The sequence below is a fragment of the Silene latifolia genome, chromosome Y (genome assembly GCF_048544455.1).
Source record: "Silene latifolia isolate original U9 population chromosome Y, ASM4854445v1, whole genome shotgun sequence".
Classification (NCBI taxonomy): Eukaryota; Viridiplantae; Streptophyta; class Magnoliopsida; order Caryophyllales; family Caryophyllaceae; genus Silene; species Silene latifolia.
This window is the reverse complement of record NC_133538.1, coordinates 100,293,172-100,301,610: the sequence shown is the minus strand read 5'-3', so window position 1 is coordinate 100,301,610 and position 8,439 is coordinate 100,293,172.

The window sequence follows — 8,439 nt, the reverse complement described above, 5'->3', positions numbered from 1 at the left end:
TTAAAAATAGTGGGTTGTATCCTGTAAAGGATTGCCTACGTATTCACTTAAAAAATGAAATCAAACCCTTGCGCGTAGTTCGAGTAAAAGTAAAAGAATAATTGTTCTAAGCAAGAGCTTGCAGTGAACTTAGAAAATAAGCATGAGCTTTTGCTTACTCTGAAGGTGCAAATTTAGTTTATTTGATGATATGAGGACGACAAAAATTGCCAAAGTGCAAGAGCAAAGTGACATTAGCTTATTTTAGCTTGGCCAGGGGCCGTTTATTTAGTGCCGCAAGAGCGACACGTGAGGTTACGCGAGGCACGTGTTTTTGTTCCTATTCTAGGCATAGTATCGTTTTAGTTGGTCGAGGTTTGTTGGGTTGGAAAACTCATTCCTGTCTAGGTCTGTGATTCTAACCGCACCCCCTGGAAGTATGGACTTGACTAAAAATGGTCCGGCCCAATTAGGTTTGAATTTTCCCCGTGGGCCAATAGGTAGAAGAGCTCTAACTGATTTGAGTACTAAGTCTCCTTCCTTGATGTTCCTTGGCCTAACCCTTTTGTTGAAAGCTCGTTTGATACGTGCTTGATATGTTTGGACATTATGCATGGTGCGTAGCCTACGTTCATCCAGGAGGATGAGTTCTTCATATCTATCCCTCTTCCAATCGGCTTCTGGGATTTGACTTTCGAGTAGAATACGCAATGATGGTATCTCTAGCTCGACTGGTTGTACAGCTGCCATGCCGTAAGTCAAATAGAAAGGGGTAGCCCCAGTGGGCGTCCTAACAGATGTACGATATCCCCATAAAGCGAAGGGTATCTTGCTCGGCCAATCTCGATAGTTGTCAATCATTTTCTTGAGAATTGTGACAACGTTCTTATTTGCTGCCTCTACCGCGCCGTTAGTCTGTGGCCTATAGGGCGAAAAGTAGTGATGCCTAATCTTGTATTTGGCTAGCAATTGCTCAGTCTCAGCTTGGAAATGTGATCCATTATCACTAATGATCTCATGTGGGCAACCGTATCGACAAATGATGTTGTTTTGTATGAACTTTGCCACATTTTTAGCCGTAAGACTAGTGTAGGAAGCCGCTTCTACCCATTTGGTGAAATAGTCGATTGCCACTAGGATGAAACAGTGACCTCCTGTTCCGGCTGGGGTTATCTTCCCGATTATGTCGATTCCCCAAGCAAAAAATGGCCAAAGAGATGTCATCGTATAGAGCAATGAAGGAGGGACGTGTTGTACATTCCCGAAGATTTGGCAATTGTGGCAATGTCTTACGTATTTGATGCAATCGGATTCCATTGTGGTCCAATAGTACCCCAGACGTGTGATTTTCTTTGCCATCATGGGCCCACTCATGTGAGGACCGCATTCTCCATCGTGGACTTCTTCCATCACCTTTCGTGCCTGTGAATGATCAAGGCAACGTAGGATTACACCAAGAGGTGTTCTTTTGTATAACTCTCCTTGCATGAGAACATATTGGGAAGCTAGTAGGCGTATAGCACGTTGTCCCCTCTTGTCCATATCGAGTGGATAGGTACCGTTGAGCTTGAAATTCAGGATTGCTTAGAACCAGGGTTCCTGTGCGATTTCCTCTTCATCGGTGATTTGGTGTACATAAGCCGGCTCTGACCGTCGTTCGATGCACAAAGGCATTTCCATCATGTCATCTGGCATATTAATCAAAGATGCAAGTTTTGCAAGAGCATCTGCAAATTGATTTTCTTCCCGAGGTAGGTGTAGATATGTCACGTGATCAAAGAATTGGGCAACTTGGTCTATTCTGGCTTGATAAGGTGCTAGGCTTTCGCTTCGAATTTTCCAAGATCTTGTAACTTGGTTGATAATCAGGGATGAATCCCCATGTACTCGGAGGTTTTTAATGCCTAAGCTCACTGCCGCTTGTAATCCGATGAGACAAGCTTCGTATTCGGCAGCATTGTTTGTCACCTCGAAGTCGAGTTTGACAGTGATTGGTGTGTGCTCGCCTTCAGGAGAAATGAGCAACACTCCTATTCCAAATCCTCTTAAGTTTGATGCCCCATCAAAGTAAAGGTCCCAGGAGTCTACATCAGTTTGGAGTATATCCTCGTCCGGAAATGACCAAGTGTCTATTGTTTGTGCATCATTGATGGGATTTTCTGCGAAGAATTTGGCAACGGCGTGCCTTTTTATTACTTTCAGAGGCACGTATTTGAGATCGAATTCTGAGAGCATCAAAGTCCATCTTGCTAGGCGTCCGTTGAGGACGGGTTTCTCGAAGAGGTATTTGACTGGATCCATTTTGGAGTATATTTTGACGGAGTAGCTAAGCATGTAATGGCGTAGCTTCTTCGTCGCCCACACAAGAGCGAGGCATGTCTTTTTGAGTTGTGAGTATTTGCACTCGTACTCCAAGAACTTCTTACTAAGGTAGTAGATAGCCCTTTCTTCACTTCCTACGATGCGAGCTAGCATGGCACCCATGGTCGTTTTCGATTCTTGTGAGATATAAACCAAGAGGTTGATCTCGTTGAGGTGGCATGAGCACTGGTGGTTTAGCCAATATTTCTTTAATTCGGTCGAATGCCTTTTGACAATCATCATCCCACATGGTGTGGTCTGTTTTCTTGAGCTTCTTGAAGATAGGCTCGCAAATCTTGGTGAGTTTCGCTATGAATCGACTTATATATTGCACTTTTCTCAGGAATCCTCTGACTTCTTTTTCTGTTTGAGGTTGTGGCATTTCGATCAGAGCCTTGATCTTGGAAGGGTCTATTTCTATACCTCGTTGGCTAACGACGTATCCTAGGAGTTTGCCGGATGTTACTCCGAATGTGCATTTCTGAGGATTGAGCCTCATGTTGTATTTTTGTAGCCTTGCGAAAAATTTGCGAAGGTTCGCAATATGCCCTTTTCTATCCTTGGATTTGACAATCATGTCGTCTACGTATACCTCAACTTCTTTGTGCATCATGTCATGTAAGAGTGTAGTTGCAGTGCGTTGATATGTAGCTCCGGCGTTGATCAATCCAAATGGCATGACCGTATAGCAATAGGTTCCCCATTGAGTGACAAAGGCGGTCTTATGCATGTCTTCTATGGCCATCTTGATTTGGTTATAACCTGCGTACCCATCCATGAAGGATAGTAATGCGTGGTCTGCAGTATTGTCCACTAATATGTCGATGTGTGGTAGAGGAAAGTCATCTTTAGGACTGGCTTTGTTTAAGTCCCTAAAATCAACACAAACCCGGATTCTCCCATCCTTTTTGGGTACAGGTACTATGTTGTCTACCCAGTCAGAATACTCGGAAACTTTGATGAACCCGGCTTTGAATTGCTTGTCAACTTCTTCCTTGATTTTGAGAGCCCATTCCGTTCTCATTCGTCGAAGCTTTTTTCTGAGGTTTGAAACCTGGCTTAATCGGGATTCTATGTTCGGCGATATCCCTGTCGATCCCTGGCATGTCTTTGTAGGACCAAGCGAAAACATCTTTGAACTCGTGTAGGAGGTCTATGAAATCGGCCCTTTCGGCAGAGCTCAAGGTAGTCCCTATCCTGAGTTCTTGGGGTTCTAGTTCGGTTCCTACGTTGATGGGTTCGGTGTCCTCTATTACTGGTCCTCCTTCCCCTTACTGTAGTATTTCCTTGGCTACGTAGGGAGGTATTTCGATTGAATCTGGGTCTTGCTCATCCTCAGTATCATCGTAAACAGAATTGCACTCAAGATAACACAAAGAGTAAGCAGAACCTGATTTATTCATATTAATGTTTGAGTAAAGTTGAAACAAAGAAGCCATCTGATCCATGGTCAGTGGCGGCAAAGGGACAGTGGTTGGGACATTTCCCGAACTACTGTGACTACTCGAGGCTAAGCTAGGAGAAACAGGGGGAATGGGAATGACGACAGGAGGAGACTCCCTAATGACTTCTCTAGACTCCGACTCTGTCTCCGACTCTGACTCGAATTCATCGTCTTCTGGTTCTCCTTTGAACATCTCTCCTTCTCCAGTGGTGAGCTTGAAGAGTCTTCCTTGATTGTTGGTCCACTTGATTGATTTTCTCCATCCTTTCTGCTGACTTGCGTTGGTTTCTGTGATTAACGCGGTGGGGTTGAAGCGATCGTCTTGAAGTATCATGGTAATGATCTCATCCTGCGCGGCCTTAACAAATCGATCTTCTCCGAACAATAGACTAATAGCTTGTTCGTCTAAGCAAGGTGCTTGACGGGTTTTGACGGTAGGAACCGTTTCTGGAGGGATGAAGTAGCAATCGTGAAAGATCTCGATTCCGGCTAGCTTCCTCTCGAGATAATGTCAAGGCTCGGGAAAACCGTGAAAGAGTTCTAGACTTCCTTATTCAACAAAGTACCTATTTAGGGTAGGGAGGTAGGGTCGCATTTGGACTCCTACATGCTTACAGTTTTGGACTTGAGCGAGCATCTCGAGAACCTCTTCTTTAGTGGATTTGTACCCTAGTCCAAGTGGTATCCTCTTTGAGTTGCCTTCCTTGTATGGTGCGAAGGTGTTTCTTCGAGTAGGGTTCAAAGGCATTCCAGGGAAGTATCCCTGGGTTTTGAGTATGTGGTTGACCACTAAGTTGGAGTAGGGATCATAGTATAAGGGTGCCAATTCGCTTTCTATGACACTTATGCTTTGGAAGCCCCCAAGTTCATATACGGGATCTGCAAGGACTTGATTGTTCGACTTCTTTTCGATTATTGCCTTAATGGGTGACAAAGTGATTGTCACCACTTTGCCATTTAGTGGGATCTTGATCTTTTGATGAAGGGTGGATGTTACCGCTTTGGAAGCGTGAATCCAAGGTCTTCCTAGGAGTATGTTGAAGGAAGCATCGATGTCCACTATTTGGAAGTTAACCTTTCGCTCAATTGGCCCTGTGGCTATGGTTAGGTTAACAAGTCCTACCACCTTTCGTCGCGTACCATCGTATGCACGCACACCTTGATTGGTAGAGGTCCAATCCGACTCTTTCATGCCTAATTTGTATGCCGTTTTGAGGGGTATGACGATGACCACAGAGCCATCATCTACCAAGGTCATTGGCACATTCTTCTTTAGACAAATGACGGTGATGTAAAGAGCTAAATTGTGACTAGCGCCAAAAGGTGGCAAATCTTCGTCTGAGAAAGTAATAGGATTACTTAGCTTTGGTGATTCTTGGAAGACCAAGTTGACTACATCTTCGGGTGTCGAGTTATGTGCTACATTTAGTTTGGCCAAAGCTTGTAGTAGAGCTTGGCGATGTGGGAATGAGCTCGCTACCAATTGACAGACTGAAAGATCAGCCTTTGTCTTCTGTAATTGCTTGAGCAAATGGTCAGTGGAGTCCTCTTCGTTATCATTTGGTGTGACAACGTTGGTTGGACCATTTTGAGTAGTGATTTGATATGGACGTCCCGAACGAGTTAGGTGGTCCACATCTTGGTCTTCACCATTTTGGACTATTTCCTTGACTAGGGAGTTCTCAATGAGATACTCGTCCTCATCATCGTCGGCCCAAACTCCATTGATTGTAGCTAGTTCCCTCATTCTCATGATTTCATCTTCTAGTCGTATGATTTGGTTGACTAGTCTATCAACCACGGCGACTATTTCTTGCATAGTAGTGTTTTGAGAGAATATTAGTGGCACATGCTCCTTGGGTGTTGCGTTGGGATCACGTAAAGTTGTCACCACATTTTCTAATTCCCAAACTTGTCTATCCACACTCCTTACCCATGTGATGAAGTCGGAAATGGTAGGGGAGATAGTAGAGTAGAACCCTTCATTCTCGATTGCATGGATTTCATCTTCAATTGGAGAAATGAGGTGTGAACAATCTAAGGTAGATTCGTCACTTGTAATCACTAGAACTCCAAGAGGATTCTGAGTGTTGTTGGGTTTACCTCCCGGCGGTATTGGTAGTCGGCCATCTTCAATCATGTCTTGAAGCACATTTTTCAATTTGTAGCATTTCTCTGTGTCATGCCCTTTGCCCCTATGGTATTCACAGTACGAGTTCTCGTCCCAGAACTTGGATTTCCTTTCAGGTTCTGGAGTAGGTCCAATGGGTTGAAGTTTGCCTTGCTTCATTAACCTTTTTAGAGCGTTGGAGTAAGTGTCCCCAAGATTTGTGAATTTTCTTGGTGGGGTACTTTTCTTGGATGGCTCGAGAAGGATAACTTCATCGGTCTTGCTAGTGGAGCCGTATGAACGACTTGTTGAGCCTTGATATCCTCGACCTACCATTTTGGACAAGAGCCCTTTACGGATGTCATCTTCAATCCTTGTCCCTAGTACGGTTAAGTCCTTGAAAGTCTTGATGTTTTGGTATCTCAAATGATTGGCATAAATGGGTTTGAGATTATCCACAAACTTCTGCACAAGGGTAGCCTCATCCGGGCGTTCAACTAGTTGGGTACTAGACTTCCTCCACCTACTTATGAAGTCGGTGAATCCTTCTTTGTCATTTTGGGTAAGAACCTCTAGAGTGCGCATGTTAACTTGGATCTCGGCATTATCCGCATATTGCTTAGCAAATTCGATTGCGGCATCTTCCCAAGTAGCGACCTTCTTGTGTTCTAAGGAGTAGAACCATTGCTTCGGGATGGTGTCAAGAGATGAAGGAAAGATCCTTAAGAACATCTCGGGTTTGATGCCTTTGATAGACATGTAATCCTTGAAGGCATGGATGTGGTTCAAAGGGTTTTCGTGCCCCTTGAATTTAGGGATATCCGTCATATTGAAGTTGGTTGGCAGTTTGGAATTGACGGCCTCATACTTGCGGTTATTCTCCATATAAATGTCATCCCCTTTAAGGTACATCAATTGCTCCTCTAAGTATTGGAGTCTTTTCTCGGCTACAGTTAGTCCCATGGGAGGATTTTCATCCCTGGATTCATCCGCGGAGTCACCTATTACTTCACTTTCATGAGGAGGCAACCTCCCCTCTACGGCATAGATCCGGCCCTCGATGATCTCAAGGCGATCATGGACTTGGTCTTGGGTAACTTGGATTTGGGCTAGCGCGGCTAGGATTCGATCATTACCATCTTGAAGTTGGTGGAGGTTTGTTTCGCTGGATCCAGGCATCTTGAAAACTGGATAAGAGATCGATGACGAATCAAAACACGATCGACACAATCTAACACACTTGCTAAAAGAAGAAATGTTTTGACTCGTAAAGTGGGTGTGTGCCACTTATGTTGAGTGAGCTTTGAAGAAAGGACAAGAATTTTGAAAATGTGTATCCTAGTCAACTATAGTGTAGTTGTAGGAGTGGACTTGAAGTGAGGTTTTGAAATGGGCTTGTGACCCGGATTTTGACTCGACAAATGGACAAAGTTTCGACTGGGTTTTGCGCTAATCAAATGGCCTTTTTTCGAAATTTTGATTAAAAAAAGGATTTTGATTTTTACAAAAATCGTCATGGTTTCTTTTAGAAATGGTGATCACGTAAGGTACAAACATTTATACAAGCATTATAACGGGATGCGGAGTGCATTTAAAAGGGTTTTGGTTTAAAGGGTGGGTTGCCATACCGAACCATCAAACCCGAAGTCTGTGGAGAGGCTCGTACCAAACAAGAGTAAAGCCGATTCCTAGTCCATTTCCTCAAGTAGTGAAGACCCTTGATACAAACAAGAGTAAGCGTAATGGTATGGATAACGTCAATCGCTATCCATCCTTAGGCCCAAATAAGAATTAGGACCGTTTAGACGGGACGATTGGTCGAATGGGTTAGGTTGGGCCTAGGAAGGCCGAATGAAACGGTCTAGGAAGACCGAGTTATGAAAACCGACAATTGTCTTGTACAAATTATTCCCTAACCTTGTTCAAGTTTCACCCTTGGCTACACGTAAGTGTATTATCCCAGTGAGTCGCCAAAGCGTGGACAAGCGGGGCCCACGGGGGCGCTTGGGAGGAAGAGAACAAGCGTTTGCATTTTTGTTGGAGTCGCCACCAATTTTTATGGGAAATTGGAACCGTTCAAATACCTCGTGTCATGTCAAGACACAAAGTAGTGACATGAACACTAAGCAATCGTTACCCTTAGCATTCTATGTCTAGAATGACTCTCGTGGATGCCAATGAACACGGATGTTCACAGAGATCTGGAGTAAGGGGTGAGGGTATGTATTAGGAAGCTCTTTTGATCGAACACCTAATCCCGCCCGCCTCGATAGCGGCCTCTACTAATGATTAGGGAAATTATCTATACTCGATATATCGTCGATTATATGCATTCAATGCAACACCCAAGTTTTAATCCTAGCATGTGAAAATTAACTAAGTCGGTTGACACGTAATTAGCAAACAATTGGGTCGAAGTCGGATTTAATGTTCAATTACATGTGAAAACATACAAATGATACAAAAAACAAGGAATAAAAGAAAATTACAATAATTACAATGGATTAGGCGATTTATGTCGGAAATACCTTTAAAACGGATGATT